The following is a 14,723-nucleotide window of genomic DNA, read 5'->3' on the forward strand; positions in this document are numbered from 1 at the left end:
CAAGCTCTCCTCTTACAGGGAAGGTGCACAGATATCTTGCGTTTGGACCTCCTCCTGGCTGAAGAAGAAGGCCCAAAACAGGACCTTTCCCAGAAGCTCTGTTGATTTGGCAGGTCACAGAAGCTGTCAGCTTCTCTGGTGCACACTCTCACCTGTGCAGACTAAGTTCCTAAGTTTGGCAGAGTCCCGGAACCAAGATGGCGCCTGCAGCTCCTGAGGCAGAGGGCTTCCGGCCGTGCAGACACCTGTCCTCTGGCCGGGAGGGTGGCCGGATGTCTGTGGCCCGAAAAGGGTGCTGCCTCAGAGGCTCTGTGGCTCCCGCCTGCCCTAGAACCTGTCCGCTTCTGTGGTGCACACTCTCACCTGTGCAGACTAAGTTCCTAAGTTCAGCTGAGTCCTGGAACCAAGATGGCGCCCACTGCTCCTGAGGCAGAGGGCTTCTGAGCCAGGCAGACACCTGTCCTCTGGCCGGGAGAGTGGCCGGATATCTGCAGCCCGAAAAGGGTGCTGCCTCAGAGGCTCTGTGGCTCCCGCCTGCCCCAGAAGCTGTCAGCTTCTGTGGTGCACACTCTCACCTGTGCAGACTAAGTTCCTAAGTTCGGCGGAGTCCTATTTGGAAATTCTTAACACTATACAAACACTAAGCTAATCTCAGATGAGTTGGTTGAAGAAAATTTGTATCTCAATTTTATCTATAGTTATTAGGATTATGTAGTTCTATTGAACTTAACTGAATGACTAAATGCTTTAAGTGTAGTAGACGATCACGTCATCACTATGTTTCTTCTGAACTTGTAATATCATCAACTGTGTGGTCACTCATCTCCATCTTGTCTCTCACTAACCTGCCTTTCACATGGTACTCAGTATGAGCTTTTAAAGCTAATTTTGTCATGTCCTTTGCGGCTGACAGTGTTGTTACACTCATCTTGTAATAAAAATCAAGGCTCCCAAAGGCTGTGCAGCATCTGCTGAGCTCATCCTGTCCTAGTTCTCCATCTGCTTCAGGTTCACTGAGACTTGGTTCCTTTGATAGGTCACACAGTGTCCTATGACAAGCTTTGTGCACATGTCAGCTAAAGAAAATTCTCCCCTGTACCGCATATCATCTTTACTCTTGGCTATGCCTAAGCTCTACCTAAAGTTTCTTCTGGTCATCCTCATGTATGTCTGTTTTCCCACCACATGGGCTATGTCCTACATTCTGCTCATATCCTAGGCCCTGGCATATGGCAGACGTTCATGTTAGAATGCCTCTGAGTGCTAAGTTAAGAAGTGTTGGTGCTATGATATCTAAATCCGTTTTCTGTTACTATGGCAAAATACTTGAGACTGGCAAGAACAGAAGAACAGAGACTGGCAAGAACTTAGAAGAACAGAAGTTTATTAAGACTCATTCTTCTGGAAGCTAGGAAGAGCAAAATCAGGTGCTTGGGCCTGGTGAGGGCTTTGTGTCTATCAACTTGTGGTGGAAGCAGGTAGGGGTGGGCAAGGAAAAGGGAGGCTAAACTCTGGAGACAGCAAGCTTATGTCTCGAGCAGTGGTGTTGATCCATTCTGAAGGCTCCGGCCCCATAACCCAGATGCCTCCTCTTAGGCTCTGCCTTTCCACTGTGCTGCCATGACAGTCAAAATTCAGTCTGGGTTCAGGAGGGAACAAGCTATACACAAGCCACAGCACATGAACATACTAAATATTAATCCTTACCACTCTCTCTTTTCAGCTATCTGTTGGCTAGGTGGGTGACCTAAGAGTGAATAGTTATATAGTCTCCTTGAATATCCATTTATTAATTCATAAAATAGGAACACACACACACAAGCCCATGTCCACTTTCCCCTGCGGTAGCCAGGTCTGTTGAGTACTGAGCTGGACTGGAGTGAGGGAAACTTAACCGGGAGCAGACGTTCATGTTCATGTGAATACAATGTAGGACTCTGGTCAGCCATGAGTGCTCAGGCAAAGAACATACTCAGGACCAGCTATGGAGAACTGGTTCATTTATTGTGGAGGAAAAAAGGGTGCTTATGTCCTTGGTGAGGTGGCCAAGGGCAGGGGTGTTAGAAGATGCTTCATCTTCATACTCAGTGGTTGTAGAGTCTATGGAGGAAAAACCTTAAGGTCAAATAAGGAGCGAGGCCTGATAATTGTCAGGGCAATAAATTCCTGTTCTGGTTGATGGTGAGGGAAGCAGGCTTTATGTCACTTGTGGGGAGTAGAGGTGCCAACTCCAGCTGTCCTCATATTTGAAGTATCCAGGGTTGAAGCTTTCTTGACCTTTCCTCTGTAACCCTGGGCCATTATGGTCACACATGTGTGCTCATGCATGTTCACACAGGTGCACACACACATACACAGTACCTTAAATGTCAGCAATGTGTTGGGTTAAATAGAAAGATGACTTACAGGTGCTCAAAAAGCAGAAGCCAGCACTAGTTACTAGTTATCAGCAAAAATGAGCGTTCTTCTGTTTGCACTTTTATGGGGTGGTGAGGCCAAGGCAGCATGCCAGGGTATGGCCAGCTAGCCAGTGGGATCTGTTGATAGGGGCCTCAGATGTAGGGCAAGATAGAAGAGAATGAGGCTCAGGAAGCCCCAGAATTTCTGGAACTGTTACTCTTATCTTGTGCCTCTCCTTCCCCAGCCCACCATCGAAGTTTGGAATCAATGACTTGTTTTGAGTTTGCAGGCTAAAGGACTACAGAAATCCCATGAAGACAAACCACACCTTGATCCCACTGCAGATACGGACTTTGGCTTTTTGCGTTGGTGATCCAGACTTTTGGGTCTGAGAGGGAGGAATGATTGTGCTTTCCACTGTGAGAAGGACTTGGGCTTGAGGGCATGAGAGGACTGCTGTGATTTAAATATGGTTAACATCCTCCAAAACTCCTAAGGAAACATTATCGGACACTGGTGAGACCGTCAGAGGAGTCTTGTCATTAGGGCTGCGTCCTCATGAAAGGATCCGTGCTGTTCTTGCAGCTGGTAATTGGCTTGGGAGGCATGGATGGTTAAGAGCAGCTTGAGCAGAGGGAGCTCAGCTTCCTCTGGCCCTGCTTGCTTCTCCCACCATGGGACCTTCTGCTCTTCCACCATGGTACTAGGTAGCAGGAGGCCTTCATCAGAAGCTGAGCAGTCCCCAGCACCTTGCTCTTAGACTTCCCAGCCTCCAGAGCTGTGAACTAAATAAGGTTTTATTCTTTATGTAGTATTGAGTCTCAAGTAATCTGGGATTGTTACAGAAAACGGATCACAACACCATTCATCTCTACACTGCCTGCTGCCAGAGTTTTGTTAACCTGATACAACGGAACCATACCTGGGAAGAGGGCATCTCACCTGAGGAATTGTCTCCATTAGTGGGCTTGTAGGAATGTCTGTGGGGTATTTTCTTGATTAATGATTGATCCACACTAGAAGGCCCAGCCCACCATGGGTTGTGCAATTCTTAGGCAGGTAGCTTAGAAGGTAGATGAACAATCTAATAAGCATCTCACCTCTGTGCTGTCTGCTTCAGTTTCTGCCTCTAGGTCCAGGTTTCTGCTTTGAGTTCCTAGCCTGACTTCTCTGAATGATTGACTATGGCATTGAAGCACAAGCCAAATCAAACCTTTCCTCCCCAAGCTGCTTTTGGTTAAATGTTTTATCAAGGGAGTAGAAAATAAACATAAGACCCAGTGCTTGCTGCCTAATTGATGTAGATTGATTTCCTTCTCCTTTCCTCCCCCCTCCCTCCCTCCCTTCTCCCTTCCCTCCCTCTCTCCCTCCTTTCTCTCTCCAGACACTTATAAAATATAACCATTGCTTCGCAGAAGAAAACTAGAGAATGAAACCAACTCGACATCTGGGCAAGCCCTTTGCCATGCTCATGGGTAGCTAAGACCTTTACAGAGGGGTCACCATTTGACTCCTTGATTTGGGGTGGAGTTTAAGTTGGCGCTCACATTTGAATTAAGTGATGGGAATCCTTCTATAAAGGCGATAAGAGTCCTGAGGATGGTCCCATGTGTCCATGTAGAGTCTTGGCAGGACATCACTCTGTGTGGTTCACAACCATCTTTACATTCCAACAACATTCAAATAATCCCAGTGCAATAGCAAAGAAAATAGGACGCCTGCTTGCTGCCCAGATTAAAAACTCTTATTCAGCTTTCTGACGACACATGTTGAAATCTCCACTCTCTCCTAAGGTTTGACATTGCTTCCGCGCAACACGGGGCCAGGTTTGCTCCCTCTGGAGACTTGGATAAACCCTCAAGTTCCTTAGGTGGACAAATGGCTGCATTTGCTTCCCACTAGATGACTCCCAGCTGCTTGTGTGCCCTGCTTCTCACCTCCTGGCCTGCAGCTGGAGTGTCCACTCTGTAAGCCTCACCCTTGGCAGCTCTCCCAAGAAGACTAACACTGACACTGGAATTTAAGTGGAAAAAAAATCACAGGAGATGAGCCAGGCATGTTAGCTCATACTTATAATCATGGCACTTGGAAAACTGAGGTCGGAAGAGATCACAGTGAGTTTGAGGCCAGTCAGTTATTTGGGAGACTCTGTCTCAAAAAGAAAAGAAAAATCCCCCCAAAATGGAAAATAAGATCAGAAGGCACATGATAAGAGTTTGACAGGTACTTGAATAAAAGACTGAAGCAGTGTGCCCCATGAACGCCCACTTCACTAACAGTTAACAGTCTTGTATGGAAGGTTTTGCAGTGGAGAGTTAGCCGATGCCTGTTCCTGTCCTGGCTCCACTCCAGATCACCTTATCGGGATCTCTGGGGCTTTGACTTGCTAGCAAACTCTTCAGGCAGTTTCTTAGGGTCACTGCTGACACCAGTGCCTGAGGAATTCTTGACAAAAGTCCTTCAGCTTTGCCACCAAGATTAAAGCCAAGTGGCTCCATTAGGGGGCAGTGGCCTGGGGGAAATGTTAGCAAATGCTTGCTTTGGTTTATGGGCTGCGTTAAAACAAGGAGATCCTGGAAGAGTCAAAGGGCTCAGGAAAGCAAGGGCCTAAACCATGTTCCTGTTGTCTGCTGACAGAGACCCAGGGACCATGATCAGCCAGAGGAGGGTGTGTAGCCATGCATCAATTAGTGCTGGGTTAGCAGTAATTTCCCATACAAGTCCAGACTTCCTTTCATGAAGACTGGAAGCAGCAGAAGTAGCAGTAAAGATGGGACATGGGAAGAGAAGGGTCAGGTGGCCCTGGAATCACCCATCCCAGAAATAAAACAAAACACCAAACAGAATAAACAGAAGTCTTTTCCTGAATGACTGTTCCCCCTTTGAAAACAGCAAGTGTGAGCTACAGACCACACAGAGAGGCCCACCACTGTACTGGATGCAGTTAGAGAGGTTAGAGGATGCTTTCATAAGGAATAGGCCATGTCTGCCAACAAAACTGCTAATGTTACTCAGTGAAACTGTGTCAGAAAGGGTTTGTATATATCTCAGTCGGTAGAGTGCTTGCCTAGACTGTACAAAGCCCTGGTTTTTTATAATGGTTCTGTAATACAGTCCTATTATCCAAGCATGGGAAGTGGAGGAAAGAGTGTGTGTACATGCATAGATATGTATGTGTGTGTTCATGTGTGTGTGTGTGTGTGTGTGAAGTTCGAGGTAATTCCTTGCTACATAGAGACTTGAAGTCTGGGTTGCATGATTTTGAGATGTCTCAGAACAACACAACAAAACCCAAACCCATCAACCAAAGAGACAAACAAAAACCGGCAGCAGGTGAAACTTGATTCTAATAATTCTGTGTAACCCATACCTCATTACTCCTCCTTCAAAAGGCACTTGCAGGGTCCTGGTTTCACAAGTGTTCCCCGTTCTCTAGTGTCGTTGCCTCACTCAGCAACAGTGGCAGCCTAGAGTTCTTCACCTGCTCGACAGGGGTCAGCCTGACCTCCTTAGTTCTAGGAGCAGAAAACCGTGCATCTCCACAGAGGCCACCATTCCTAAGTGAGCCTTTAGTATCTACTCTTTCCATGCCCATAAATTTCCCATCATGCCTTCCACTCTCCCACCTCACACCTACTCTATGTGGACTGTTCACGTCAGACACAATTGGGAAGTGAGTGAAGCTCATTTGCAGAGTCCCTCCACTCTGCCTGTGGCCCTCCTCCACTCTGCCTGTGGCCCTTCTCCTTGAGCTACAGCTTTGTTCAGGACGGAAACTGCCACAACTCGTTGCCGTCAGTCTGTGAGGACAAGGCTGTGAGTTCCTGTCAGCAGGGGTAGTTTTTACAACCCCCTTACAGGGACAACATCCAGTTTTCCAAGGCCCTTATGAAATACCTCCTGTATTCTCCTCTCAAGTTTTCAGTAATCATGTGTCCTGCTGTGCCTAGCTCATGTCTGCGGTGCTGGGTACCATCATTCTGGCCTCAGAGATGAGGACCGGTCTGAAGGATGAAAGTGTTCATCTTGCTTTCCTGGGGATTTTGAAACACTCCACTTTCAGGGGCACTTGCGGTTCTCATGCGGAGCTGGGAGTGGAAGCGAGTTCTTGCTTGAAACCATTTAGATATCTATGGGAAGCTGAGAAAGCCCTGAGTGAATGTGACTCATTGCCATAGGCACATTCAAAGACATTTCAAACTGGCAAGAACCTTGGGAACTGGCAAGATCCTCCCTCTGGGCCAGGCTCAGAGGAAACTGGCAAAGCCTTCCCCTGGTCTGAGTGTCAAGTTGGCAGTTTGAGCAAAACCTAGCAACTGGGGCTTTCTCCTTCTGGATGACTACAGCCCCTAATAGTTCCCCTACTGTGTCTACTGGGACTAGCTAACTCCTCCCCCTGCGCTGTACATAATAAAGCTCTAGGTTCCAGGCTGCTGTTACTTAGTCGGTTCTCCTCCATCAGAGCGAGAGCACCGTCCACCACCGGATCTCAGGTCTTCTTTTAGCATGTCTGCGTGTCTGTCCTTTGTTCTCTGAAACCCCAGTCAGGTTTTCAGGGCCAAGCTGTGCAGGACTCAGTGGACACCAATAGGGAAAATAAACAAGTGTTTTGATATGCAAAGCATAAGGTTTCTCTGTGGCTTCGGGGCCAGTGAGGGTGGAATGGGCTAATCACTGCGCTTATGAATCAGTCTCTATTCATTTGACAAATAGCTTCTTCTGATAGACCCAAGAGGACCTAACTTTATCTCTTCATGACTGGCAAATAAGAAGCACTCATTAAGTATTTTTAAGTGAATCAATAAAGTCATGATAAAAAGAATAGGGTGGAGAGAAGTTGAGTCCAGCCAGAGTGACACCAGTCTGTATAATGACCTAATGCCTTAAAGTCCATCAGAGACTTTGTGGATGGCTGCCATGAAGCAATAGCTCTCAGAGTTAAGGGTTAATGAGCAGCAAGAATCCTTCTTACATCTTGCAGGTCCTTAACCACAATATGGTAGCTCTTGCTTTTGCACATCAAATACATGGAATGGCCATTTGGAGAAAGTAGCGTTTCGCTCCATAAAAAACCAAGTTGGCATGTTTTTAAGAATAAAATACAGTCCAAACTATTAGTTTCCTCTGCATGATGATAGCTATTGCTTAGAACGTTGATGAGAGAAACTTCTTAAACTGGGGCATGGTGAAGCGTCCCCTTAATCCCAGCACAAAGGCAGGGGCAGAGGCAGGGGCAGACTGACCTCCATAAATTCAAGGCTACTTGGTCTACACAATGAATTACAGGTTAGTGAAGGCTACACATTGAGACCCCATATTTAAAAATAATGTACTTTCTTGCTTCCCACAAAATTCTTCTCTCCAGAACAACCATTCGGCAGGCACCGGCTACACGGACTGAGAAGCTGATAACTGATCAGAGTCAAGCTGAGCCTATCAACCCCTTTCCATGTCCCCAGAGATAAACAGGAGCAAACCTAAGATAAAACACCACCGAGTGCACTTCCCTGGGACCATTTCAAGAGCTTCAGACCTCTGGAAACACATATGTGAACCAGCAGGATGGCCACATCACCCATAGGGCAGTAGAGGTAGATGCCAAATGCAGAGAAACTGAGTCATAAATGTCTGTAACTCTTCCTGTGGGTGTGAGGAACCTGTCTCTCAACCCAGCTTGAATGGGATTTGTTTCTGCAACTGGAATAATCTTAAATCATCCATTCTGACACCAGAGACTCAGCACTTTCAGGTAAGGTCAGTGCTATTCTTGGTATAAAAGAGGATTTTATCGCATTTGCATGCGTTGTCATTGTTTCCCTGCAGTCGCTAGCATCCAGCTGCCCAGGCAAGCTGCTTCCTATGCAATTAAACTGCTTTTGATACCAAACACAAGCAGCTTGTTTTAGAAATGCAAGTTTATTTGTTTGTTTGTTGTGAAAGATGAGGCTTTATTGCTTATGGGCCACAGTCTTTTACTTTTGATGGTTCGGAAATTTGCTTTAAAGCTTTCAGGTGACCCTATGCTGTCTGCTTTACTGTACTTTTAGAACTGCCAATCAAAGCAGTCTGGTTTTGGGTTTTTTGTTGTTGTTTTTCTTTTTACTTCTTCATTTTTTTCAATGTTTTGTCCTTCCTCGACTTCTGCAGCTGGTTCTGTCTCATATCAGCCAAAGGACAAAGAAAAACCCAAAGTGGTAAAATAAATTATGCCCAGGTGAACGGCATGAAGCTTTTTACCAAACTTTGCAAAGCTGATCTGAACAGTTGACTACTGAAGCTACCCGCAAAGCTAATTCAGTTCTAAGCCGGATAATGAAGGTATTCTTTTCATCCCAAGGATGGTGGATGGTAGTTCTCTGCTTTTCATTTAACAGCCCAGTGCTGAACACTCGTGCAAATAATTCAGGAGACCGTGCTACATTCGCTTAGCTTTCTGTTGCTGTGACAAATACCATGACCAAAAGTGACACGAGGAAGAAAAGGATTTATTTTATCTTATATTGCCGGACTTTCTAGGACCTGCCAGTAGCTTGCTGAAGAATGAATGACTCGGAGACTTATTAGTTGAATTATAGCTTATGCCTAACTTAGGCTACCTCCCAGCTAGCTCATCTAACTTAGTTAACCTGACTACATTAGTCTATGTCTGGACACATGGCCTGTTACCTCTCTACTTCCCTCTCTCCTCAATATTTTTGACCTCTTCCATATCAGAAATTTTCCTGCTGGCAAATCCTCCCATCTTGATTCTTCTCCCAGAGACCGGCTCTCATCCTGCAAGTCCTTCCTTCCCTTTCTTACCTAGTTATTAGCCTTCAGATCTTGTAAGACATCCAGAGAGTGAAGGTGTATGTTTACAAAATGCTGAAGCAGGAGACAAGCCATAAGAATAACAATACCAAAACCTGGCCAATACTCAGCTCTCTGCTGGTACAGAATTAACAATTGAACGATACAAAGGCAACCTTCACACAGTGCACCCCAACAATCTTACATTTTCAGTCTATCATTCCAGGAAGCCAAGGCAGAAGCTCAAGGCAGGAACCCAGGGGAGGCACTAAAGCAGAGACCACAGTGGTAAACATGCTGTATACTGGCTTGCTTCCATGCTTTCATTCAACTATCTTTTTATACAGCCCAAGCCAAGTTGCCTAGGGAATGGTGCTGTCCACAGTGGGCTGGACTTTCCTACATCAATCATCAACCAAGAAAATGCTCCATGGACATGCCCACAGATCTGTAAGATGAAGGCATTTCTTCAATTGAGGTTCCCTCTTCCCAAACCTCTTTTAGGTTTGTGTCAAGTTGACAGCTGAAGCTAATGACAACACCTGTCCAAATAAACATGCTCACAAAACCAATCAAGATCAGGGAAGCTGAAGATCTTTAGCACGTGGTTTTGGGGCTTAGAGAACTATACCTAAGACTATGCTGCTTTGAGTTTCAAACTCAGAGTCCTGTGATACCCAAATATGTCTTCTGAAATATATTTCTTTGACATATTTCCATATGGCTATGGAGAAAAATTGAAGAACTCTGCAGACACAGCTAACTCTGCAGGGCTGTTGTTGTGTCAAGAAACTTCTATCTATACAGGAAAGTTACTTAACGACATAACATGTAGAGATCAGTAGTGGCCACCCTTTCCTCCTGATGTCCTGCTTTCCGCCCAGGAAAAACCCTGTCTTGGAAAGAAGACAGGAGGCTGACACCTATTCAGATAAGGATGACCACGGGTGGCTGTTACCCAGGAAACAAGACAGCCTTTACTTCTTGCTCTGCACCCCTCCTGTGCCTCCACAACCGGTCCAACCTCCTCTTTCCCTATAAGCTCACACCTTCCTTCACCTTTGTAGAAGATTTTGCATCTTGCTCTTTCCTTGAGTCCCTTTTCTACCATAAAAGTGGGATCTTCTAGAAGATATTCTGTTTCTAGAATCTTCTCCTAAATATGTCTTCAAACAGGAAGAGCGTAGACTTGACACCACTTGTACAGTCTAAGCAAACTCTCAGGCTGTTGTCTATTCTCTGGGTTCATTCATCTCCCCTAAAATAATGTACTTATTCTTTACAGTGGTTCACACCCCTACTAGCCATTTCCCCTACCAAGGAGAGGGCTTAAAGGGGTTTAGTAGAGCTTTGATAAGCTTCCTCATCTTTCTTGGCTATTCAGTACCTGTGTTCCTGTGATGGCTCCTAATACATGCTGACCTTTTATTCCACCCCCCCCTTGTTAGTTTCTAGAGATTGAACATATGCTGGGCAAACTCTCTACTACTGAGCTGGGACTCCGAACCTTTTACTTTTATATGAGACACGGTCTCACTAAGTCACACGTGCTGACCTTGATTTCATTCTGTAGTCAAGTCTAGCCTTGAATTTTTTCCCAGCAAAGAAATTTCCTGGTCAATTTGAGATTCATTTCTCTATGATGTTTCCCCGTAAGTATGTGGTGTGTTTAACAATAGAGCCTTACCCTGTGGTTATGTTAGGTAACTGTACTGGTTGGTTTTGTCAACTTGAACAAACTAAGAGTTATAAGGATGAGAAACCTCAAGTGAGCAAAAGACTCCATCAGATTACCTGTAGCCAAGTCTGTGGGGAATTTTCTGGATTAGTGATTATTGTCAGAGGCCTAGCCTGCTGTGGGTGGTGCCACTCTCATATAAGAAGTCAGCTGAGCAACCTACAAAGAACAAGCCAGTACACTTCATTCCTCTAAGGCTTCTGCTTCAGTTCGTGCCTCCAGGCTCCCACCTTCAGTTGCTGAACTTCCTTTAGTGATGAAGTTTAAGCCAAATGAACCCTTTCCTTCTCAAGTTGTTTTTGGCTAGGGTGTTTCATCAAAGCAATAGAAGCCTAACTAAGACAGAAACCAAGAAAAATGGCATTCTCTGCTCTTGTTTTGGAGCTCTCTTGTGGCACATTGACCAATAACTCACAGGAAGATATTCCATGCCTGGCACTGTGATTCTTTTACTTAATAAAAACCTTCTTTGTTTCATCTTCTGAGAGCTGCATTATTCTCCTAAGCAATATGCCTCCAACCACTCTCTTCATTTATTTTATAATCCTAAATTAGTTTAGCAGGCAGCAGCATATCTGAGGCTTTCCTACACATCCTTGGTTTTGGTTATCCCACCCTACCCCTCCTCTTCTCTTCCCCCATCCAACTTAAATCTTCAACTTTAATTATTCTGCTTCAGCTTCCTGAGTACCAGGGATTTCAGGCCTGTACCACCAAGTTCCCCTTGTTCTCTTGTCAATGTGTCTACTCATATGTATTCTCAGAAACAACTACTGGGCCTCCAAGGGCAAAGAAGAGTTCTTTCACCCTACAGGAAGAATACTGAGAGTGACAAAAGTGAGAGTTATATTTTAGGATATGAACATGAAGGACTTGTCAACTGTCAGAAGGAAGAGGGTATCAACTTATCAGGGGTTTTATGGAGGGATGAAAGGAGTGTGTGGTGTAGGCATGAAGGGAACTCCCCAACAAAGGCTCACATGTTGAAAGTCTGTTGCTGAGCAGTGAGTAAATCATGAAGGCCTGACTTGATGCTGCATGACCACTGTTAATCGTCTTAATTCCTGGATGGAGTCATCACGTTACGGGAAGTTGAATGTTCTTTATCCTGCTGCCTCTACCAGAAACCACCAGCAGCAGCAGCAGCAGCAGCAGCAGCAGCACCGCCACCAACACTACAACCTCCCTTTACTAACCACTCCCCCTACACACAGGCTTACACACACAGATACACACACACACACACACACACACACACGGAAACAGATTGATAGAGGAATCAGATTCTTTTTTTTTATAATTTAAATTTGACTCATTACATATGAGTCTGATATATACATGTGTGGGAGCATGTGACATGCTACACGCTACAGACAGGCATGAAAATCAGAGGGCAACTTTTTTTTTTTTAAAGATTTATTTTATTAATATATGTAAGTACACTGTAGCTCCCTCCAGAAGAGGGAGTCAGATCTTGTTGCGGATGGTTGTGAGCCACCATGTGGTTGCTGGGATTTGAACTCTGGACCTTCGGAAGAGCAGTCGGGTGCTCTCACCCACTGAGCCATCTCACCAGCCCCCAGATGGCAACTTTTAAGAGTCCAGAAATTGGTTTTCTTTTCCACAGTGGAATCTGGGGACCAGACTCAGTTTGTCAGGATGATTCCACTGAGCCACACAGCCAGCCTGGGGAGTCAGTTGTAATTCAGGTCTGGGCTGGGGAAAATGGGGTAGACTCTTTTCTCAAAGATATATTCCATATTTTCAAAACAAGAAGGACCTAGCAGGTTTTCCGGAGTGATGGGTGGACCACTCCTGCTCATCCACCTAAGGCAGAGTCATTTGACATCAGGCTCATTCTCATCTTTTATTTCCTCACAGTATTTTCCTAATGATGTATATTTACTATAGTACTGGGTCTCACACAGAGAACTTATTTCCGGAATACCACAACCCTTTGACCATATTCTTTTATTCCCTCTGTTTATAAGCTTTTAGGGGGAAGGTACATCAGATCTAGGCAAAGGCAATGATTTTCTAAAACGGATTCCAATAGTTCAAGAAAAAATGCCCAGGATTGACAAATGGGACTACTTAACATTCAAAAGGCACTTCACAGCCAATGATGATGTGCAGAGAAAGCCTATGGAAGGGAGAAAGAATTTGCTTGCAATACATTTGTCAGGATTAATATCCACAGTATAAACAAAATTAAATCATACTAAACACCAAGAAATCAAACAGCCCAACTCCTATATAAGCTAATGAAATCAACAGACAGTTCTCCAAACATGAAGGACTGAGGACAAGCAAGTAAAATATGTTCTTAGCCACCAGAGAAATGAAAACAAAAGCCAAAAATAAACCACAACAAAAGCAAAAAAATCAAAAACAAAAGCCACAGTAGTATCCCATCTTATCTTGGGATGGCTAGCATCAGGGAAACAGCAGCAGATGCTGATGAGGATATGGGGGAATGGAAATCCTTTGATGGGAATCTACATTGGTCCAGCCACTATGGAAATTAGCATACATGTTGCTCAAAAACTAAAAATGAAAAATAGAACTACCATATGACCCAGGCTCTCCACTTCTAGATATAGAGCTAGCTACAGGACACTGTTGACATACTACTGAGTAACCTGCACTGCCACACTTATTGCTACACTATCCCCAGTAGCTGAGTTAGGGACTCAACATAGGTTTCATCTGTCAGCAGATGAATGAGCCTATAAAGGAAAGAGGTCTATGTCAGGTTTAGGGAGAGGTGCCATTCAAGAGAGGCATGGAGGAGAGAGATTATCCTTTAAGTAAAAGGTTTGTACAGCTGACAGCATAGAGGGATTTGAAATAAAGTTTTAGAGGCTTAGGGAAAGCAAACGCTGCTCCCTTAAGATCCCTATGGGTAAGTAGGGTTGGAGAGGTGATCTGCCAAAAGACAGCACATCTACAGTTGGTTGACATTACCAAATTAGGCTAAAAGAGGCACTGTGTTCTTTTCAGTTTAGGTTGGGGCAGGTGTTTGAAAGTCCCAAGGACATTTATGGGTAGGGGTAGTATGAGAAAGTCCACAGAACAATGGGCTTAGTGAAATATGACTTATGCAATATGATAGTGCTCAGCCGGCCTCCAGGCCTGGACAGTCAGAAGGCTGTTTGTGTTCTAACCTTGCCTGCAACCTTCTCCATTTAGTGTTGGGCTACCTGGGGACCCTGTCTCCGGGAGGGACAGACCCCCTGCTTGTATGGCAAGACATTTTGCAGTCTTTTTACTTGAGAAAAAAATGGAATTTTTTTTATAGGAAAAATCTTATAGATGGGAGGGACCCTAAGGTGCTAGGGAATGTCAAAACCATTCTGGCTACTTCCTCCTGAACTGGGGTGTCATGAGATCAGTCCCCACCTTCCCTTCTCCTTCTAGTTTTGTAGCAGGTAGTCAGATGCCGTCTTTAAGTTGGACGTTGGTATCTGAATTTTCACATCAGGAAGACATTGTCTACATGAGTCTACATGAGTATGAATAATCAGATTGGTTGGTGGACTTTGACATAAGAATCAGAACGGCTTAATGCTTTAGGGGACCACAAAGAAAGTAAACTTTGTTCCAGATGTCACATTTTGGTACTGATGTCTTTTTTTTTTTAATAATTTTATTACATATTTTCCTCAATTACATTTCCAATGATATCACAAAAGTCCCCCATAGTGCCCCCCACTTCCCTACCCACCCATTCCCATTCTTTTGGCCCTGGCATTCCCCTATATTGGGGCATATAAAGTTTGCAAGTCCAATGGGC

The 14,723-nt window shown here is 44.8% G+C and overlaps 1 long non-coding RNA gene across 1 annotated transcript in view; it reads left to right on the forward strand.

The window, feature by feature from the left end:
• LOC110291972 overlaps window positions 1-14,723 on the forward strand; it is a 28,370-nt gene that overhangs the window by 10,260 nt on the left and 3,387 nt on the right. Inside the window, exon 3 of the long non-coding RNA XR_002377623.1 lies at window positions 7,766-8,149. This is a non-coding gene — a long non-coding RNA (uncharacterized LOC110291972). The remainder of the gene's footprint in view (window positions 1-7,765; window positions 8,150-14,723) is intronic.

This window comes from Mus caroli, chromosome 3 (genome assembly GCF_900094665.2).
Source record: "Mus caroli chromosome 3, CAROLI_EIJ_v1.1, whole genome shotgun sequence".
In the NCBI taxonomy this organism is placed as follows: domain Eukaryota; kingdom Metazoa; phylum Chordata; class Mammalia; order Rodentia; family Muridae; genus Mus; species Mus caroli.